Below are 23,834 nucleotides of genomic sequence, written 5' to 3'. Positions count from 1 at the left end.
AGAATTCCATAATTGTCGGAGCCATAATTGGCCTGTCTGACTACCACTCATGGGTAGAATGAGATAGTCAGGTCCTCCCTCTCCTTCTTATAACAGTTTGATTTTGAGAGCAGCTCTCACCTTTGCAGAGAGGCCTCCCTCAACCACATCATCCAAAGATGGTTTCTCTAGTGAGTTCCTGTAAGATCACTGCTTATTTTTTATAGTTTTTTTTTAAGTGGATGTTTTAAGCATGACATCAGCAGCATGGCAGGTGAGCTCTACTCTTAGATCGTCCACCTTAAAATACAATGAAAATGACAATCATACACCAATAGAGGACATTCACACAACACAAAAGACATCTGAGAGAGCCACACAGCCACATGTCTGCAGGTGGATGTGCTGGACCCCCTGAAGGAAGTGGAAGGGGGTAAGGGGATCTCTTCTCCCTCCCCCAGTGGCAGTGACCCAGGGCGTGGGACCCCACAGCTCTGAGAGGAGGAGGGGAGGGGTGGCCCTCCATGGGAACACCCTTGTTCTCCAAGTTCCTTTAAAGCCTATGGGAAAGCCCCACACAGAGGTGACTAAGCTATTGTGGGGTTGTCTTCATCAAGCTAGCACCCCAGGAGAGCAGATAGGAAAGGAAGAGTGAGAACACCCCTTGTATTGCATGGGTGAAAGAGCCCCACACTCACCCGGTGCTCCAGCTCAGCTGGTGGGCCAGAGCACCACCCAGACAGAAAAGCAGTGGATGTGAGGGTCATGGTGGGCTCAGCATACACAGCTCTTGACCCCTACCCAGCTGTGGTAGGTGCAAGCGGGGAACAGAGACTATCACTACGCAGAGGCACAAATCCATGCCTTCAAACAGTATGAAAAAATACATTAAATCTCCAGACCAGAAAGAAAATGACAAGCACCCAGAAATCAATCTTGAAAGCACAGAAACTTACAATCTAAATGACAGAGAATTCAAAAAGCCTATTGTAAAAATCTCAACCAGTTACAAGAAAATACAGATAGACAATTCAATGAAATCAAGAACTTCTTCACAAAAGAGATTGAAACTATAAAGAGTCAATGACAAATGTTGGAGATAAAAAACAATGGATGAGGTAAAGGAAAACCTGGAGTCCCTGAATAACAGCTGATTTATGGAGGAGTGAATCAGCAGCCTGGAGGACAGAAATATAGAAGTGCTTCAGAGGAGGAGGAGAGAGAACTAAGACTAAAAGGAAATGAAGCAATTCTCTGAGAAATATCCGACTCAATTAGGAAATGCAACATAAGGGTTAAAGGTATCCCAGAGTTGGTAGAGAAGTAGAATGGAGCAGAAAGCTTGTTCAAAGAAATAACAGCTGAGAACTTCCCAAACCTGCGGAAGGAGCTGGAAATACCAGTGTGGTTCTTCATGGTATTTGATGAATTGATCTTCTGCCAGTGCATTTTCTGGTAGTAATCACCTTTTCTTATTCAGGCACAGCTTTGGTTCTTCTCACCAGGGTCTTGTGTAACTCCACTGGCTTTCTGTGGGCTCAGTTGCTGTTGTCCCATGCAGCACCTGTGTTACTGTGCCCCAGTTGTCTGGGGGTGCTGGGTGCACCACTGCTAGGGGTGTGGGGTTCACAGGAGTCACTGTCAGTGGTGGGGGCCTGGGGACCCAGGACTTGTGTACAGCCCCTTCAGATGGTGGAATTGGTCAGTGGTGCTGCTACTGGAGGCTGGGTGCTCCTGCCCTGTCTGCTCACCGTTGTGTGGGTCAGGCTGCTGCCTCTGCTGTTGCTTCACCAGCCATCACAGGGCAGGGCCGCTGCTACACTGCTGCTTCTGCTGCTTGTGCTTTTGTGTGGGCATGTGGGCGAGGGTGTTTGTGCACAAGTGGAGCCATCGCCTGTGACTGCCCTCATCCTGTGGGTGTTCGCCTCAGGATGCAGGGCTGCCGCTGGTCACCACCACCCCCTGCGTGAGCATTCAAACATGTGCTGCCACCAGCCACTGCTGCTACCTAGGGTCATTCGAGGGCATGCAAGGCTGTTGCCACCTCCTAGGTTTTGCTGACGTGTGGGAGTGCTGCTGCCCCACTGGCATTGGGTGCATGGGGCCGGGCCGTCCTCACCTTCACTCACAGTTGTGTGGGCCGCTGTGTGCAGATACGTGCCATGGATTGCTGCCACCAGGGGTGAGGGAGGGGCTGCTCCCTAGTTCCACTGCTTCCCAGGGTCCAGGCCACCCAGCTTCGGAGGTACAGCTGCCTGGATCTCTCAGGCATCCTGCTATGCTGTGTGGGGAATCCTCCGCTGGTCAACAGGTGCGTTTGGTGGTAATTTAGAGGGGAGATGAGGGAACCTCTCAGTTCACCAGGAGCCTGGCCTCACTCTCCCCAAGCTTACATAAATGGCCAGGTGGTGCAAATTTTCGACTTTGCTGGTCATGCCATCTCTGTCACAGCTACTCAAGTTGCTGTTGAGACACAAAGACAGCCACAGACAAGATGTCAACAAGTGGGCATGGCTGTGTTCCAATAAAACTTTATTTGTAAATACAGGCCGCAGACCCACATACCCTAGTCTTTCACCTCTAAAGATGTAGTATAAAAGCATAGGGAGAAAGCAAGGAGAATGTTTCTGACGGGAACAGTATTAAGGCACAAGAAACAGAAGGCAAAGGAAAAGATTGGTAGACAAAATTAGCATGAGAATCTCTAAAACCTGGCTGCAAATCAATGAGAAGAAGACGATCCAATAGGAAAAGGAGGAAAGGCTTTGAAGAGGCAGGTGGAAGAGAGGAAACCCACACAGCTAATGAGCAGTGGAGACGTTCCACTCTGCCAGTGATTAGGGAAACCCAAATTAAAGCGACGTGGGGACCACCGGGCAGCCATGTCCACAAAGTTAAGTTTCTTGCTGTCAAGGGTTAGCAAGGGTGTGGGAAACAGAGGCTCCAACACAGGGGCTGGGATGCTAGTGAGCACAGCCGCTGGGAGTCTAATGGCAATTCTTCTCAAATTCAAGAATCATACATCAGGCAACCTGATCTTCTCACTGCTGATTCGCGCTTGAATCTGGTAATGCCGTGGCAGGAAAGGACGCAGAAGGACATGTCCTGGGGGCTGTCCCGGTGGTGCAGCAGTTAAGTTTGCACGTTCAGTTTCTCGTGGCCTGGGGTTCACTGGTTTGGATCCCGGGTGAGGAAATGGCACCGCTTGGCATGCCATGCTTTGGTAGGCATCCCACATATAAAGTAGAGGAAGATGGGCATGCATGTTAGTTCAGGGCCAGGCTTCCTCAGCAAAAAGAGGAGGACTGGCAGTAGTTAGCTCAGGGCTAATCTTCAAAAAAAAAAAAAAAAACGGACATGTCCTGCAATATTCCTAATAAGGTGACAAATGGGAAGCCACCGAGGTGTCTCGGTCAAATGCACACTGCAGACACTCATAAAATTGAATATTGAACTGAGGTGGTTAAATAGCAGTGGTTCTGACCCAGGGGTGATTTTGCCCCTAAGGGGATATTTGGTGACATCTGAGATGTTTTGTCAGGGCTGGGGTGCGGAGGCTGCTGACATCTCGTAGCTAGAGGCCAGGGATGCTGTTCAATGACCTGCAACATATAGGACAGCCCCCACCACAAATGACCCAGCCCCAAATGTCAACACTGCCTAGGTTGAGAAACCGTGGTCTCTATAAACTAACATGGAGTTCAGGCACCACGGTGAGTAAAAAAGCCAGGTTACAAAAAGCGACCTACAGTATGATCAGAACCGTGTTAAAACTTGCAGTGTGGAGAACAGTTTGGTGGTTTCTGAGAGTTAAGCACAGGGCCCCAAATCCCAAATTTGCAAGGCATTAGACTCTGCTGGAGCCCCTGAGAAGCTCAGGTAATTGACTCAGCCCCAGCAGGCAGGGAGGGAGGGAAAGTGAGCACACACTCTCCCTGAGGTGGCCCTCTCCCTCACCGGAGCCCCAGGGGACCGAGCATCCCCGTAGCAGAGGCAGAGGCAGTAGGGCCACAGTGAGAGGAGACAGTGGGCAGGGTGCAGAGACAGCATAAACAAAGGCAGTCGGGCTCAGGCAAACCCCAAGCCAGCTGGCACGTTCAAGGCGTCAGGCTCCGTGCCTTGAGCCCAGCCCTCCTGAACAGCCCTCGCCTGCAGGGAAACGCTGAGACAGGGCTTCCTGCTGGGGTCAGGCAGAAGCAGGTGCAGAGCTGGGAGCCCCAGGTGAGTCCCTTCCCTGCCTTCTGCTTGACCAGGAGAGACCTGGGGAGCCAGCATCAGCTAGAGACTCGGAGGAGCCACCTTGTTGATGCCACTCCTTGTGCTATTCAAGTCTCTGTGGTGGGGCCACAGGCAGGGCTCCCATCCTAGCTTCCTGGCAGTGGGATGACTGCTCTGCAGGCATTACCTTTTCTGGAGCTCTCCTTACCTTACGAGGAAGGTTCACTGGACTAGTGAGAAAACTGAGGTGCAGAGAGGGGAGCTGCCCCTCAAAGTGACCCAGCGCAGCTGTCTGACTTTTCAGCTCTCTCCCTCTCTGTCCTGGCCAGAAACCAGTGGGAGAAGGGTTGGGGGAAGGCGGGGAAATAGGGACAAGAGGATTCAGGATGAGAGGCTCCAGCCACCGCTGGGGTATGAAGCACGGGAGGAACCAGGGGGCACAGGTTGGTGAGGGTAAGAAGTTAAGGATGAAAATAGGAAGAGAAAGGGAGGGAGGGGTGGCTGAGATGGAGGGAGGGTGCAGAGAGGGGAGCCAAACTGCTTCACCAGAGACAGCGGCAGGGGGGCAACCAGCTAAGGCCAGATGAGGTCTGAGAGACAAGAGAGGCCTCGTCTGTGGTCTCAGCCAGGGGCAGTGCGGCCCCGGAGGACGTTTGACAGTGTGTGAGGATACTTCTCATTGTTATGATGGGCGATGCTGCTGGCATCTATGGGTGCCAGGGACTCTGCTCAACGTCCCACAATGCCGAGGACCGCCCCCACCACAGAGTGTGATCTGTGACCCTAGTGTCCCTGATGTTGATGGAGGGAAACCCAGACCCAGGGGCCGATGTGGGCAGGACCTGTCCATGGATGGGGTTGTCGCCTGAGTTCCTGGGTGGGGAGCCGGCCCCACTGTGGTTCCTCCAAGGGCCAGATAGCGAGATTGCACTGTCTATCTCCGGGGCTGGTCCCTTTACTCACAGACGAACCTGCTAGGTGATCCTGGTGGATCAATGCCAGGAGACAGTAGTCCCCCTCTCTGCATTGCCAGGTGGAGAAAGAGGGGAAACAGGATCTGGGCAGAGGGAGCAACTGCATTCTCTAGATCATTGGTTCTCCAGGGTGGATGACTGTCCCCGATGGGGAGAGTGGCAATGTCTGGAGACATTCTTGGTTGTCATGACTGAGCAGGGGCTGTTGGTGTGCAGCCGGTGGAGGCCAAGGATGCTGCTGCTCAACATCCTACAGTGCACAGGACAGCCGATGTCACGAGTCCCACGGTTGATCCAGACCCAGATGTCACGAGTCCCATGGTTGAGAACCCTTGCACTAGACATTGGAGAGAAAGGGAAGGCTTGTGAGAACAACCCCACGACCCCCTTTTCAGCCATTCAGCCTCTTCTTGGAGCCTCTGGTTTCCAAGTCCTTGGCTTTGACTTGCCCGCTAAGATCCCCGAGTAGCAGGACTGAGTAGGGCTGTGGGGGCCACCTTCCTGGGGACCTATAGGCAGGTGCTGACTCAGACGTGGAGGAAAGATGCAAGTGACTCCAGGGGAGGGAGGCCAAGAAACTCTGGACACGAGTGACATTTGGGGAGGGCAGCCTCCAGGCACCAGTGTGCCTGGTCCCCCTTCGTCTCTCGTTATCAACTGTCAGGGCTTGATCAAAACCTAAGCCCACTGAAGAGGGAGTTTGTGACTTTTTTTGAAATTATGGTAAAATATACCTGATATAAAACGTACTTACATTAGCCACGTTATAACACACATTTCAGCGGCATTAATTTTGTTCATGACGTTGTGCCACCACCACCTCTATCTAGTTCCAGAACTTTCTCAGCACCCTTAAAGGAGACCCAATGCCCCTTAGCGGTGACTCCCCATTCTCTCCCTGCCCCAGCCCCTGGCAACTGCTGACATGCTTTAAACAGCTACATGAATGTTCACAGCAGCATTGTTCACAACAGCAAACAAGGGGAAACAGCCCAAATGTGCATCAGCTGATGCAGGGATAGACAAGGTGATGCATCCATGCAGGGAGATATTGTTCAACCAGGAAAAGGGATGAAGTCTGATATGTGGTGGAGCATATGCGAGCTCAGAAAACATCACGTTGAGTGAAAGAAGACACACACATTAGGACAATATTGTGTGATTCCACTTAGAGGAAACGTCCAGAACAGGCAACTCCATAGAGACAGAAGGAGACTGGTGGTTTACTGCCTTTTAAACTTTATACTACCTAATAAACAGAGTTCATTTAGTAATACCTATGTTATGAGGCCAGGCCGGTGGCAGAGTGATTAAGTTCACTCCTCTGCTTTGGCAGCCTGGAGTTCACAGGTCTGGACCCTGAATGTGGACCCACACACTGCTCATCAGGCTATTCTGTGGCAGCGTCCCACATTAGAAATGGAGGAGAATTGGCACGGATGTTAGCTCAGGGACGATCTTCCTCACCAAAAAGAATAAATAAATAAAGTAAAATAGCTGTTATTCATAAAGACACATCAGAATCTCATCAAATTGAAGGGATGTACTGAGCACAAACCACGTGCATTTGCTCACTTAGTGCACTGATTTAACTATCCTAGGCAGCACCTACAGGGGACCAGGTCACATTCCAAGAACAACTCATTTACTTCTCACAACCTCTCCTGGGTAGGTCAGGGAAAATGGAGGTACTGAGAGGTGAAGAAACTCAGTCAAGTTTACGCTGGAGGCAGAGCAGGGATTTGAACTCAAGTGGGGTGACCCCCACGTTCCTCTGTCTGGTGGCTGTGTGGCATCGCCTCACAACACAGAGATGTGCCTCATGGGGGCTGGAAAACAACTGGAATGCTATGTCTAGTCTCCTGCCTCTGATGCCCTGCATGGATGACTCCAGAGGAAGAATCTGGTTGATTCAGATTAAGTTAGAGATGAGCCCTGATCCAAGGAGTCATATGCGTGGGGCAGGGACGTTTCACAGTGTCTGCAGCTGTGGGACGAGGAGGACTTCTCAGAAGGGAGGAGGAGGGCACAGCAGCCATGGCTGGAAGCTCCAGGGGAGGAAAATTTTCCTTTTCGGAGGCATCCTTGAGAGATAGTGCAAGGTATAGTCTTAGGAGACAGCCCAGTCACGGGTTCAAGTCTTGGCTCTGCCATTGTGACAGCTCCACCTTGAGCAAGCTACGTATGGTGTCTGCAGCCTAATATTCCCAATATGTATGCTCAGGATACTGAAAATGCAGGTGATAAAGACAGCACCCTCCTCACTGGGATGATAGAGGATTAAAGCATACGAGGCACTGAATGGGAATCAATCAATGTACGCGTCACCTACACGGTCCTCACACCCTTCCTCAGCCCCATCAGCTTCAACCTCAGGAACAAAGAGCTGAAGATCGCCATGAGGAAGACCTTCCTCAGCAAGCTCTACCCAGAGAAAATGTGATCATCTGGGAGGAATTCCTTGGAAATAGCTAAATTGGGTTACCAGATGCTGACATGAGAAGTGGCACCCTGTAAACACATAGGAACCTATTTATCTGATGCCTTAAGGTTTAAAAGGAGCCTCATGGGCAGCATCCAAATGTACCAACATTGGTTAAACAATGTCAGGAGCACATTTGTGGTGGCGAAATGTGTGAGAGGATAACACACAGAAAATTAGATTTCATAATTCCTGCCCACTGCGGGACACTTTGTCAGGTAGCGTTACACCTGGAACCTGTTCTTCTGCCAGAAACCAGTGTGGTCTGCTTACTCCCACCACCATAAATCCAGATTGCAAAGAGAATAGGAAGACACCAGACCCAACGCTCTACCAAGCAGCAACAGGTAAATACAACCTGGATAGTATAAAGCTACAGAAGACCAAGGCAGGTTATAGCAGAGGAGAACAAAACACCCCAATTTTCAGCATTCCACAGCTCTGTGCAGTAGCAGTTAGAAACAGTAATAAGCAGACTCACAGAAAAAGTTGAGGAAATCCCTACATTTCAAGTGTGAATTTTGAGCTGTTGTGGAGAGAAAGAGAAGTCTCTACAGTTCAAGGAAAAAAGTGCCACCATGAGAAGTTACCAGCTGTGTTACAGAGTTATGAGGCACACTGGCCAGGCAGGAACGCTGTGGTGAGGCCCCAACAGTGAGAGCAGAGCCCAGGATGAAGGTGTGTGACATGGTTAGACAGCCTCAGCTCTTCCATTTCTCCACGAGGGGTGACTTGAGGTTGAGTGCACTGAATAGTTTTTATAATTCATTGAAAGTGTGTGTATTTAGAAGAAAGACAGCTACTGCATGATGTCACTTATGTCTAAACAACCCACCTCATAAAAGTAAAGTAGAATGGTGTTGCCAGGAATGGGGGGTGCGAGAACCAGGGAAATGCTGTTTAAAGGGACAGATTTGCAACCCGTAGACAAACAAGCCCAGGACATCAAACGCACAGCATGCTGATTGCAGACAACAATACCGTATCATAAATCTCAAAGTTGTTAAGAGACTAGATCCTAATTGTGCCCACCACGAAAAAGAAAAGACAATTAGGAGACGTGGTAGAGGCGCTAGCCGGTGCTACAGCAGTAATCACATTGCAGCATATAAATGAATTCAATCAGCATGTTGTACACCTTGAACTCACACAGCATTATATGTCACATATTTCAATTAAAAAGAGGTTTCCCTGACAAATTTGTTTCTCAATATGAATATATGCACTTATTTTAGAAGAGAAATTTGTAAAAACACTTAATGGACAACAGCTTATGCTGATACGTTGTACTCAACAACAGATGTAATTAAAATGAACAAGCAATAAATGTAAAAGTTAAAAAAATAGAAAATATGTGTATTCCTGTTGAAGTTGAATAGTAAACTATACGTTGTTTGTCCTAAAGTTGATTCAGTCTTTTTCTACATCTTCTGCAGTAAAAACATCGCATGTCAACATGAAGTGGGAGGACGTGGGAAACAATTTCAGTCAAGACTGGGAACCCAGAGCACCGTCCTTGCAGAATACACGATGCACTGCATTTTCGTTGCATCGTCGTCTCACTACAGCCTCACATCATCTCATCGCATCATCTCATTACAGCCTCACAACAAGGCGTAAGGGCAGGTAAACTCACGTCCACCCCATTTGACAGAGGGGAAGCTGGGGAAATGCTTGCACAACTCGTCCAAGATCAGGCAGCTTAGCAGAGCCAGGGTCCAATGAAGGTGTTTACTGAACCCAAGTCCTCCCCACCCACTGTTTCACACGTGATCTTTCTTTAGTGGGTTTTGTGAATCTGCCTTCAGGGAGTCTAGCCCATTCTAAAATCAAACAGCCTGGCAACCTAAGAGTCTTTTATACCACAGGTGGGCAATTGCAACCTGCCATGCCCTGGAGCGTGCATCCTTGGGAGGCTGGTGGAGTATGTCTACAGATTGAGGACTGCTGCATGATTTTAAATTCAGCTTTTGTCTTGCAGGAATTCCTGCGGAACGCTTTCACACTGATCCAAGATGCTCCTCTCCCTGGTGGCAAAGCCAATTGGGACAAGAATACAAGCTGGGTCTTTCATTTTCTTCATTAAAGGCCAGTTTGGCCTCGGATCCTTCTGGGATCCAAATGGAAAGAGAACCTGGAAGGTGGTGTGTACCCACAATGAGCTGGGCCCCCAATGTCTTATGCTAACTTATTGTGGTCCCTCAGGCCATCAGCCTCCTGAGGTCAGGAAGTGTGTCCGTGTTGCTCACCATCCCACCCAGCACCAACATGGTACTTGGAAGATAGAACTGATTAACAAATGTTTCTTGGCTGGACCAGTGTAATCCTCACAACACAACAAACCAGTGGGAAACAGTGTGCATGGAGCTGTGTTTGAGGTCAGAGTGACCTGGGTTTAAATCGTGCTTCCCTTTCCAACCTAATTAGATTGACATCTTAGAGATATATTCCACATCTGTGTCAATAAAAGGATGTTCACAGCCGGGACATTTTTTTATTGGAAAGGATTACATACATGCATTGATAAAGGCCTCTTAAGCAAATGTGGGTTCATGCGTACAGTGGAACCCAAGGCATCCAGTGAAAGCATTCAATCATGGACTTCATCATCAGCATCCTTCTCTTCCTGGGGATCCCATATGGGGATCCCATATGGTGGCCATCTTGGAAGAGCAGAGCAAGAGGAGTGAAGGCAGCAAAGTGCATCTCTCAAGCTGGCTTCTGCCTCCAGCAGCTGGCGTGGAAACGCTTGGCTCCAATTAGTGCAGGAGGGGATCCCCTGATGTCTGGAGATCTGCCCATCGACAGCCCTTCTCTGTGCTCCAGGCCTTTTAACCACCTCTCTGGGCTCTGTCCCCACCTTGGAGATACCCAAGAATGCGGCTCCTAGGGGACCATTAGCAACGAATGGCACACAGCTAGGAAGGAAGTGGATGGGGGAATTTCAGAAAGTGGAAGCTGAATAATGGAGGGGAGGACAGGGCCCCTTGGGGTAGGGTCTCCACCCCTGTGGTGTGCAGGGTATCAGCCGTGGACCATGGTTGCATTCACACTGACCTTTGGGCACTTGTCCCTATTTTCCACCACCAGAGAGCTAATGATGGCTCCTAGTTTTTGGACTTTTGCAGGGAAAAGAAATGCAAGGTTATTTTGTGGTCTCAGCATGGAGAGAGTCTGGCATGATCAGGACTAGGGTCAGGTAAATGAGGCCCCCGCCATACAACCAAATTCAAGGGGCCACCACAAAATTCAGTGATGAAGACAAATTATGTTTAATGTAATATTTTTAAAAATCCAAATTAATGCAAAAAATTCCCAATGAACAACATATCGACATTTTAAATAAAGATGGGATGCAACGCTGACTCTAATAAAAATGTTAGATAATAACAAGTGCTGTCAAGGATGTGGAGAAATCAGACCATCCTCCAACGCTAGTGGGGATGTACAATGATGCAGCCACTTTGGAAAACATCTGTCATTTCCTCAAATGGTTATGCACAGTTACCACACCAGCCATCAGTTCCGCTCCTAGGTATACAGCCCCAAATGAAAATGTGTCCACACAAATACCAGCATGCGAATATTTAGACCAGCATTACTCAAGACAGCCAAATGCTGGAAACAACCCGAGTATGCATCAACAGATGAATGGGTAGACAAAATGCAGTATATCCGTACAATGCAGTATCATTCAGCTTTAAAAAGAAATGAAGCACTGATGCATGCTACAACATGGATGAACCCTGAAAACGTTATGCTGAGTGAAAGAAGCCAGTCACAAAAGCATAAATATTGTATGATTCTATTGTGTGAAATGTCCAGAACAGGCAAATCAATAGACAGTAGATTAGCACTTACTTAGGGCTGGAGGGAGGTGGGGAAAGTGGGGTGATAGCTGAAGGGTACAGGGTTTCTTTGGAGGTGATGAAAATGCCCTAAACTGACTGTAATGATGATTACACGTATCTTTGAATGGACGAGTTACATGGTGTATGAATTGTATCTCCTTAAAGCTGTTTCTCAAAAGCCCGTACCTAGCTGATGATAATGCTCAAAAAACTGGAGCTATTACCAACATAACTATTATCAAGGAATGAAGAAAGGGAGGAAGGAAAGGAGGGAGGGAGGATTGAGGAGAAGAGAGAGAGGGAAAGTTACTCTGTCTCCAACGCAGACATCTGGCTTTATCTTTGAGCTAAAGAGTCTGTTGACCAGCGGTTCCCAATCATCTCTGCAGATCCTGTAGAGCACGGTCCCCACAGTGTCACCCCCTGACCACCAGCAGCATCACCTGGGGTCGCGTTAGAAATGCAGATCCTACAGCCCCTTTCAGGCCCAGGGTGGTGCCGGCAGTCTGTGACTTAACCAGCCCCCAGGTGACTGTAATGGGTCCCCAAGTTGCAGATTCGTGCTGGCCTCCCTCCTGCCACAGAGGGCGCACTCAGCTGACCCCGCACTGCATCCCCGCACCTCCCTGGCTTTGTGACCCTGGACAAGTCCTGAACCTCACTGTGTCCCTTTCCTCAGTTAAAAACGGGGTGTAACCCAAAAGGGCTGCATGCCTCCACTTGAGCCCCTTTTTTGAGGCAGAGCCAGCCTAAGGATGGCCATCGCCCCCAATATCTGACTCTACAACACATACAAGTGAAGTGCGTTTTCATTGGGGATTTGGAGGGAGTCGGGGAAGGGAATTTACATTGAGTACTCTAAGGCAAGCTTATAACCCTTATAACATGCCCGTTTCCTCCCTGCTCTTTCCTCCAGTGTCCTCACCAGTCAGTGGCCCATCACTTCCCCTGGTTCCTGGTCAACTGTCAGCAATTGGGCATTTCTTCCTGCCCCTCCCATTTCCCTCAATGCAGCCACCACTTCCTCATCCCTCTCTAGGTCTTTGCCCCATCTCTCTACACATTTCTTTTCTCACAAGGAGAAATTCAGATCCCCCCTCCCTCTGCAAGTTGCATCCTTAGTGCATCCTTCAGCTCAGCCAACAAAGGCAACTTATAGGAGGACAACCCCTTCCTCCTAAAATATGATGAACTGAAGATGAAAACTAATTTTCCCCATCAAAAATGTTTTCCTTTCCTCAACACGACAGTCACGATGAGAAAGGTGAAGTGTCTGAAGCACAGATCACAATCCGTGGTACATAGCAGGTGCCAACTCACTGTGCTGTTTGTGTCATTTCTTTGAGTAGATCAAGCACCCCTCATTCACACATTCAAGACAAACCATGCACACAGGTTCCCAACACAGCGATGTGGGCATCCCGTCCTCCATGGACAACCCACTCTCAGCACAGGGGACAGAAGGAAGTCGACACACAAGGTCAATCTTGGGGAGTTTGACTCCCCCATGAATCCAGGAGGAATGCATCAACTAGCCTGGGGGAAAGGAGAGAAAGCAGACATCTAGAACTTACAGAGCACTTGCTGAGGGGGAGGAGGGGAATTCACAGGAATCATCACAGTGAAGCGTAATTGTTCCCATTTTACAGATGGAAGACTGAAGTGCCTCCACCCGCCACATCCCCTGCCACAAAACCAGCCACTTCAGGAGTTCTGGGGAAAGAGTGTCCTGAGGAAGGGCTTCCTCATGGCGATCTTCAGATCCTTGTTCCTGAGGCTGAAAATGATCAGACTAAGAAAGAGGGTGAGGACTGTATAGGTGGTGGCCATCAGGGTGTTAACGTCCATAGAATGAGGGCCCTTGGGTTTGAGGTAGATGATGGAGGCAAAACCGTAGTGCACAACCACCACAGTGAGGTGGGACACACATGTGGAGAAGGTCTTGTGCCGGCCCTCAGCTGAGGGGATCCTCAAGATGGTGGCCACAATGAAGACATAGGAGAGGAAGATGAGTAACAAGCAGCCCATCAGAGCCATGACACACACCAGGATCACACCCAAGGTGACAGAGGATGTCTCCCTCACACAGGACAACATCAAGAGGGGAAGCACATGGCAGCCAAAACGGTAGATCAAAATAGATCCACAGAAGATGAGGTGAAAATCTATCAATGTCACCATCATCCCCATGACTGAGCCACCAGCCCAGGACCAGAACAGAAGATGGACACTTCCTCAGGGCTCATGAACACCTTGTAGTACAGGGGGTGACAGATGGCCCAGTAGCAGTCATAGACCGTGATCCTGAACGGGAAGGAGTGGGTGAAGTGAAACTTGAAGAAGAAGAACATCTGGCTGGCACAGGCCACAAAGGAGATGGAGTGATGGGTGGAGAGCATGTCCACCACCATGCGAGGGGTGACAGCCACAGTGGACAGAATCTCAGAGATGGACAGGGTGCACAGGAAGAGGTACATGGGCGTGTGGAGGCTGCGCTCACTCCAGATGGTGGCCATGATGAGCAGGTTCCCCAGCAGCGTGAACAGGTGCATCTGCAGGTACAGGAAGAAGGCAGGCAGGAGATGCTGGGGGAAGGTGGAGAAGCCAATGAGGATGAATTCAGTCCCCGTGCTCCAGTTCTGACCAGGCCAGGATGCTGCATCTGCTCAGATCAGAAACAGAATGAAGCACAGTCATTAAAACATAGGCTCTAACACAATTATATGGCAATTCAAGAGCTCTATTCTATTGAACAATTTCCTCAACTTTTCTGGGTCTCATAGTCTTCATCAGTAAGACAGAGTAAATCATAACAGTGCTTTCCATTCCGTATTGTGATAAAGATAAAATGAGATCAGTATATTGAGTGCTTAAGGCATAGTTTGGCACTGGGTTTTTACTAAAAGTGACTGAAATACAGAAAAGCTGCCATGTTTGGAACCATTATAACAGATGTAGATGGTCAGGGTCATATTCTCTTGAATAATGTGCATGTTCTAGAAAACATAGATTTGGATCTTGGGGTTAAAAAATATTTTTACTCTGAGAGTCTTTGTCTTTTCATTGACTATTTCAACCAACTACATTTATTTAGACATTGCTTTAATGGTACGCATTTCTGCTGTCTTACTTCATATTTTGCATTTACTGTTCTAAAGGAACTGAACATAAATTTTGAAAATGAAAGGATGGACAAGTATATGTCAGGCAAATATGTACCAAGTGAAAGCTGAGGCAGCAACCTTGAAACAGACAAATGGATGTAAGGAAACAATAATGATACTGTCTCTATTACCATAAGCCACTGAAAGGAATGAGCTTCCCTGGAGAAATGGCCTGGGCATAGAAGCAAGCCTAGGACGTGTTGTCTCAGCATGAGAGGAAACCTTCACTGAGTCATGAGTTAATGTTAAAAGGATGTAGGAACCAGATTGAAAATTACACAATTGGTCAAAGCTGATCATGAAAATGAATGATCATTGCACTTAGGATGGAGAAGCAACTTAAATAACATCCTAAGCAGCAATCAGATAATCCAGAGGGTGGGATAGTCCACAGAGCAATTGTTCTCGTCTCATCAGTACCAGAGTCATGAGAAGAATGAAGCGAAATTTCAGAGACATGGCACCAGATGCAGTGCAGCTATTAGATTACATCCTGATTTAGGTAAACCGGTGTAAACTATTGTTAAAGCTCTAAGAACACTTTGATTATGGAATGAATAAATGATCAAATATGAATAATATTAAGGGATTATCATTAATTTAGTTAATTTTCAGTGTCATCTCATTATTTTGGCTGTGAAGAAAACATTCTCAGTTCAGATGCATACAGAATTTCAAGATTCCACACACACACACACTGCAAGAGACAAAGAGGAATAGTTGCTTAAATATAGAATAACATTGTAGAAACCAGCATGAGTATCAATCATCCATATAACAGTATACCTGGATATTAAGTAGTAGATAATCAATACAGCTTCAGGGAAATAGATACAAATAGTAAGAGCTAAATCAACAACAGATAAAACATTGTAGACATTTCAATAGTGTTCAGAAATGTGAACTGGGAATTACTAATTGCAATGCAATTAATAATGTTCAGACATTCGCTATTGGATATATTTAGACTCTTAAGAAAGGGAGATTAAGCATTGATTTCAAGCACATAGAGGACTTTTTCAAAAACTGACTACATATTAGCAGATAAAAACATCCCCTCTCAATTTGAAAGTATAAATATTATATAGATTATAGTGCAGTAAACTAGAAATTCATAGAGAAGAAGTAGCTTTGTGACCAGCTATATTTGGAAGCTAAATTGATTATTAAATATTCTTCGGTTTCAACAGTAAAACATAAAGCAAATGTACAAATATTTATAGTTAAATGATTTAAGCATCAAAAGTCAGATGTTAACCTGAAAGAGTACTATGAAGGAAATATACAGCTTTAAATGTATTTATTAAGAAACTTTATGAAGAAAACAATCATGCTCAATAAAACCAAAATCAGGTTATTGCAAAGATTAACAAGATAGAGAAAAAAGGGACAAGATGTTAACAACAAAACTCAAAATTAACATTGAGAAATAACAACAAAAATAGTGGATATTTTTAAAATTAATAACAATAGTAAGAAAAATACAAGTTAACAAGTTTGAAACAGTAGATGAAATAAACACATTCTTAGAAAAATGTAAACTTTCAAAACTGGTGCAAGAAAAAATAGCAGCCCTGAATACTGAAATTAGTTTTAAAGAATTAAATGTCGGTGTTTTTACCTTCTACTTATGAGTGAGATCATACGGTATTTGACTTTCTTCCTCTGACTTATTTCACTCAGCATAATACCCTCAAGGTCCATCCATGTTATCACAAATGGTCGGATTTCCTCTTTTCTTATGGCTGAGTAGTATCCCATGGTGTATAAATACCACATCTTCTTTATCCATTCATCCCTTGCTGGGCACATAACAACAGAGAATGGATTGGTGGTTACCATTGCAGGGGGGGACAAAAGTGGTGATTAGACTCACATGTGAGGGGATGGGCTATAATTAGTTTTTGGGTGGTGAACATGATGTAATCTACACAGAATTCGAAATATTTTATGATGTACATACAAAGGCTGTATAATGTTATAATCCAATGTTACTGCCATTTAAAAAAATAACAATAAATTTTAAAAAGCAAAAGAAATTAAATGGTTAATCAGCGACTGCCCCTCCCCAATATTGTGCCCCAGTGGATTTACAGGTGAGCTCTCCTAAACTTTCAAGGAAGATTTGGTGAGAATGTTATACATGTTCTTCAAAAAGGAGAAAAATATGTGAAAACCGCTCCACTCATTTGATCAGGTTAATGCAATCTTGATTCTAAAACCAGGTAGAATGTTTCTGAGAACAGAAGTTCATGCTTCCGCTATTCATGCAGATTTTAAAATCCATACTAAGACATCACCTAGTCAGATCCAGTGGTTTATGAAAAATGGTATATTATGATCAAGTGGTGTTGGTTTATCCTGTGAATGACAAGGATGGTTGGGCATCAGAAAAGCTATCATGCGACTCATCATAAGAATAAAGAAATATAGAAAGAATAAAGAAAAAACATAAGAATAAAGAAAAATCGTATAATTATTTCAATCAAGGGAGGAATATATTTTCTAAAAATCAAGTCCCGTTTGTGATTTTTTTCTGAGCTATAATTGACATACACACTGTACTAGTTTTAGGTGTACCACATAATCATTGGATATACGTACCTCTATTTAGGGTTTTTGAAAAAGTCTCTTTGCAACATGTGTTGAAGGAAACTTTCCTAGTTAAAGAAGATATCCTACAAATTTAGCAAAAAGTCCACTAAAAGGGGAAACTTCAGAGGCGGTGTTTTAGGATGAGGAGGAAGCCAAGGCTACTCACTGTCTCTGCTGTTCTTTAGTGTGGAACCGACAGTCATGAGTGGTGAGAAAAAGAAAGAAGGAGCATCAGGCCTGGAAGGGAAGAATGTAATCACCCACCTGGAAAAGATCAAAGGTCAGCATGTGACACGTGACAACAACAGGAGAACACAATGCTGCAGAAGGCAGATCAATTCACAAGACTCATAGACTTTCTCATGGTATTACACCAGGAATAATCATTCAATATGTAGGATTTAAGTAAAAAGTAGGATAACATTTCCAACAGCAATGCAAACTGTGAAGAAACAGCCCTCAGGCATTTTGGTCTCTGGATCCTCCACACTCAAAAGTTACTGAGGACCCTAAAGGCCTCTATCAATTTTTACCCAATTAGATATTAAAACTGAGAATCTTCAAAAATATTTAGCTATTAGTACATTTAAAAGAGCAATAATACACTTATTTCATGTTAATACAACTAACATGTTTGTAGGACAGTAACAACATTTTAAAAAACGTAGAGAAGACTGGCCTTGTTTTACATTTTTGAAATATGTCCAAAGTCTGACTTGAGAGGAGACAAGCTGATCATTGTATCTGCTTCTCCTTCAGTCTGTGGCAGTACGTTCTTCCAGTCGATGATACGACAAAACCCATCCTCAGATGTAAGTGGAAAAGGAAGGGACTGTGGACCCCAGGGTTCCTCATATCACACTTTGACATCCTCTGTTATAAAATATATAGGAATTAACCCAAAGCTTTGCAATACCTCCAAAGACAGAAATTTTAACCACTAATAAAAATGTAGGTGATCTGAATACATGAAAACCTGTCTACACTCTTGGATGGGATGTGCTCGTGTGGTTACGATGGCAGTTGTTCCCAAAATTACGTCATTGGTGCAAATGCACTTCCAACTCCCGTGAACTCACTGTAAATTTAACACTATCGAAATTTCCTTCTGAGAAACAAAAACAGGGAAAACTATACTAACTTTCTAAAAATGAGTAATTGGGGACATCGGTGTCATGGCAGAGTGAGCTTGCCTGGGACTCTCTCCCCTCCAACATACAACAAAAAGGAGCAACCATATTTGAACAGAAAATGCCCTAAAAGCACAGGAATGCTTAGAGAGTGACAGCAGCAAAATGATGGGGGGTGGAGATGTGGGAGACCCCCTCAGAGGAGCTGGAATGTGTTAAGAGAGATTTCACTCCCTTCCCTAAAGACTGCAATCGTCCTGCAGAAGGAGCTGTGAGGGAAGGGTCAGAGGAGGCGTCACGTGCCTGCACAACCTCCCAGGACTCCCTAAGGCCCTTGCAGCCTAGAGGGAAGCCCTCTAACCTGGCAAAAGCTATGGTGTGCGGTGACCTCATCAAGCTGAGACCCCAGGAGACCAGATAGCAGAGCTGATCAGGAAACCAGGGACTGTGCACCAAGGAAAATGCCCCCGCCAACCCGTGCTGTGCTGCGCCATCTCACCTGAAGGCGTAGGGCTCAGAATATGTGGCTCTCAACCCCCATCCAGTGGCGATGGGCTGTAACTGCCACCAAATAATATCAAAATGGGAAAAACCCACCCTTCCAGCATCAAACCATTCATCAAAACTCCAGACCAGAGAGAAAACAAATATTCAGAATTCTGTCCTGAGGAGTCAGAAATGAGTAAACTAAACAATTAAATTCAGAGTAGGTAACATCAAAAATCTCAATGAAGTAAGAGAGAATATAGAGAAACAATTCAATGAGTTCAGGAGCTACTTCACAAAAGAGATTGAAACTATAAATAAGAATCAGTCATAAATACTAGAGATGAAAGACACAATGGAAGAGATAAAACAAAATACAGATTCCCTGAATGCTTGTGTGGCCACCATAGAGGAGCAACTTGGCATAATTGAAGATAGACGTGTTGAATTGCTCCAGACAGAGGAGGAGAGAGAACTGAGACCAAAAATAAATGAAGAAAGTCTCCACGATATATCTGACTCAATGAAGAAATGCAACATAATAATTATAGGTATGCAAGAAGGTGAGGAGAAGGAGAATGGAGCAGAAAGCTTGTTCACAGAAATAATAGCAGAGAGCTTCCCAAATCTAGGGAATGAGAGGGAAAAGTGTGTGGAGGAAGCTTTAAGATCTCCTCAATTTGTCAATGTAAAAAGACCTACTTCAAGGCATATAGTAGTAAAACTGGCAAAAATGAATGACAAAGAAAGAATACTCAGGGCAGGAAGGCAGAAGAAAATAACCTACAAAGCAACCCTTATGAAACTTTTGCAACATTTCTCTGAAGAAACCTTACAAGCTAGGAGAGAATGGAATGACATATTCAAAACTTTAACAGATAAAAATCTTCAGCCAAGAACACTCTACCCAGCAAAAATACCCTTCAGATATGAGGAGAAATTAAATCTTTCCCAGACAAATGAAAGCTGAGGGACTTCATAGCCACAAGACCCACCCCCCCCCCCCCACTAGAAATCCTCAAGAAGGCCCTCATAGCTGAAAAAAGGAAAAAAGGTAGAATGGGGTCACAAAGCACGGAGTAAGGAGACAGATAGAATAAAAATAGGACAGCAAATATTCAACTGTAGCATTAGGATAAAGGGAAGGCAAACAGCAAAAGCAAAGACAATCTTGTCACTTTGACCATAAACACACAACATAAGTTGGAATAAGATACAAGAATAATTACTTAGGAGGGGAGGAGGAAAGGGACTGAATCATTTTAGGCTAAGGAACTAAGAGGCCATCAGAAAATGGATTATGTTATGCACGACATTCTGAATACAAACTTCAGCATAGCCACTAGACTAAAAAGTAGAACAAAGACACAAAAAATAAATAAGGAAAAAACTAAGAAACGTAGCATAACAAACTGCAGAACTCAATGTGTAGACCAAAACATACAGGACGAGAAACAAAGGAAAGGCAGGAAAATCGGAAAATGAGTGACAGAATGATGGCATTAAGCCCTCATACATCAATAACCACCCTCAGTGTAAATGGATTGAGCTCTCCAATAAAAAGACACAGAGTGGCAAGATGGATTAAAGAACAAGATCCAACAATTTGCTGCCTCCAGTAAATGCATCTCAGCACCAATGACAAACTTAGGCTCAGAGTGAAGGGGTGGAAGAGGATACTCCAAGCTAATGGCAAAGGAAAGAAAGCAGGTGTCACAGTACTTATATCAGACAAAGTAGATTTCAAGATAAGGAAGGTAAAGAGAGACAAAGAGGGGCAATATATAATGATCAAAGGGACACTGCATCAAGAAGAAATCATGCTTATAAATATCTATGCACCCAACACCGGAGCACCAAAGTTCATAAAGCGACTATTTACAAACCTAAAAGAAGATATGAAAAATAACACAATAATAGTAGAGGACCTCAACACCCCACTCACATCATTGGACAGATCATCCAGGCAGAAAATCAACAAGGAAACAGTGCAATTAAACAAAAGACTAAAACTTTTGGACTTAATAGACATGTATAGAACACTCCAGCCAAAAACAGCAGAATACACATTCTTCTCAAGTGCACACAGAACATTCTCAAGGGTAAACTATATGTTGGGAAACAAGGCAAGCCACTATAAATTTTAAAAAATTGAAATAATAGCCAGCATCTTCTCCAATCATAATGCCATAAAGCTAGAAATTAATTACAAGAAAAAAGCTGAGAAAGGGACAAAGATGTGGAGACTAAACAATATGCTATTGAACAAGCAATGGATCATTGAAGAAATTAAAGAAGAAATAAAAAAATCTGGAGACAAATGAAAATGATAACATGCCATACCAACTCATATGGGATGCAGGAAAAGCTATAGTAAGAGGGAAATTCATCGCAATACAGGCACATCTTAACAAACAAGAAAAGTCCCAAATAAGCAATCTCAAATTACACCTAACTCAGTTAGAAAAAGAAGAACCAAGAAAGCCCAAAGTCAGCAGTAAGAGAGAAATAATAAAAATCAGTGCAGAAATAAATTCTATTGAAACAAAAAAGTCAGTAGAAAGGATCAATGAAATAAGGACCTGGTTCTTTGACAAGAGAAATAAAATAGACAAACTCCTAGCCAGACTCACAAAGAAAAAAAGAGAGAAAGCTCAAATAAACAAAATCAGAAATGAAAGAGGAGAAATAACAACAGACACCACAGAAATACAACAGATTATAAGAGAATACTGTGAAAAACCATATACCAACAAAATGGATAACCTAGAGGAAATGGATAAATTCTTAGACTCTTACAACATCCAAAAGCTTAGTCAAGAAGAAACAGACCGTCTGAACAGACCAATCACAAGGAAAGATACTGAAACAGCAATCAAAAGCATCCCAAAGAATAAAACCCCAGGACCAGATGGCTTTCCTGGGGAATTCTACCAAACTTTCAGAGAGGATTTAATACCTAAACTTTTCAATCTATTCCAAAAAATCAGGGAGGATGGAACACTTCCTAACACATTCTAGGATGCCAACATCACTGTGATACCAAAACCTGACAAGGACAGCACAAAAAAGAACTACAGGCCAATATCACTGATGAACATAGATGCAAAAATCCTCAAAGAAACTTTGGCAACCCGAATTCAGCAATACATCAAAAGGATCATACATCACGATCAAGTGGGATTCATACCAGGGATGCAGGGATGGTCCAACATCCACAAATCAATCTACGTGATACATCACATCAACAAACTGAGGAATAAAAACCACATGATCATCTCAATAGATGCAGAGAAAGCATTTGACAGCCATTTATGATAAAAACTCTGAACAAAATGGGCATAGAAGGGAACTACCTCAACATAATAAAGGCCATACATGACAAACCCACAGCCAACATCATACTCAATGGGCAAAAACTGAGCACCATCCCCTTGAAAGCAGAAATGAGACAAGGATGCCCTCTATCACCACTCTTATTCAACATAGTACTGGAGATCCTGGCCAGAGCAATCAGGCAAGAGAAAGGAATAAAACGAATGCAAATAGGGAGGAAAGAGGTGAAACTCTCGCTGTTTGCAGACGACATGATTTTATATATAGAAAACTGCAAAGAATCCATTGGAAATCTATTAGAAATAATCAACAACTACAGCAAATTTGCAGGGTATAAAATCAACTTACATAAATCAGTAGCATGTCTATACTCTAACGATGAACTAACGGAAAAAGAACTGAAGAACACAATACCATTCACAATTGCAACAAAAACAATAAAATACCTTGGGGAGAATTTAACGAAGGAAGGAAAAAATCTATACAATGAAAACTACAAGACTTTCCTGAAAGAAATTGATGACAACATAAAGAGATGGAAAGACATTCCATGCACATGGATTGGAAGAATAAACATAGTTAAAATGTCCATTCTACCTAAAGCAATCTACAGATTCAACGCCATCCCAATGACATTCTTTACAGAAATAGAACAAAGAATCCTAAAATTCCTATGGGGCAATGAAAGACCCCAAATTGCTAAAGCAATCCTGAGAAAAAAGAACACAGCTGGAGGCATCACAATCCCTGACTTCAAAGCATACTACAAAGCTATAGTAATCAAAACAGCATGGTACTGGTGCAAAAACAGCTGCACAGGTCAATGGAACAGAATTGAAAGCCCAGCAAAAAAGCCACACATCTATGCACAGCTAATCTTCGACAAAGGAGCTGAGGGCATACAATGGAGAAAAGAAAGTCTCTTCAACAAATGGTTTTGGGAAAACTGGAAAGCCACATGTAAAAGAATGAAAATTGACCATTCTTTTTTCCCATTCACAATAACAAACTCAAAATGGATCAAAGACCTAAAGGTGAGACCTGAAACCATAAGGCTTCTAGAATAAAACGTAGGCAGCACACTCTTTAACATAAGTATTGAAAGGATCTTTTCAGAGACCATGTCTTCTCAGACAAGGGAAATAATAGAAAGAATAAACAAATGGGAATTCATCAGACTAAAGAGCTTCTTCAAGGCAAGGGAAAACAGGATTGAAACAAAAAAACAACCCACCAATTGGGAAAAAATATTTGCAAGTCATAAATCTGACAAAGGGTTAATCTCCATAATATATAAAGAACTCACACAACTCAACAACAAAAAAATCAAACAACCCCATCAAAAAATTGGCAGGGGACCTGAACAGACATTTCTCCAAAGAAGATATACGCATGGCCAATAGGCACATGAAAAGACGCTCATCATCACTGAACATCAGGGAAATGCATATCAAAACTACACTAAGATATCACCTTACACCCATTAGAATGGCAAAAATAACCAAAACAAAAAGTAACAAGTGTTGGAGAGGCTGTGGAGAAAAAGGAACCCTCATACACTACTGGTGGGAATGCAAACAGGTACAGCAGCGATGGAAAACACTGTGGAGTTTCCTCAA

The 23,834-nt window shown here is 44.4% G+C and overlaps 1 pseudogene; it reads right to left on the bottom strand.

The window, feature by feature from the left end:
• Nucleotides 1–13,208: 13,208 nt before the first annotated feature.
• On the bottom strand, nt 13,209–18,887 carry LOC106844110 (olfactory receptor 10H4-like; annotated as a pseudogene).
• Between the last annotated feature and the right edge of the window lie 4,947 nt (nt 18,888–23,834).

This window comes from Equus asinus, chromosome 10 (genome assembly GCF_041296235.1).
Source record: "Equus asinus isolate D_3611 breed Donkey chromosome 10, EquAss-T2T_v2, whole genome shotgun sequence".
NCBI lineage: Eukaryota > Metazoa > Chordata > Mammalia > Perissodactyla > Equidae > Equus > Equus asinus.
The sequence above is the reverse complement of the archived record's forward strand: the minus strand, read 5'-3'. Positions and strand labels throughout refer to the sequence as shown.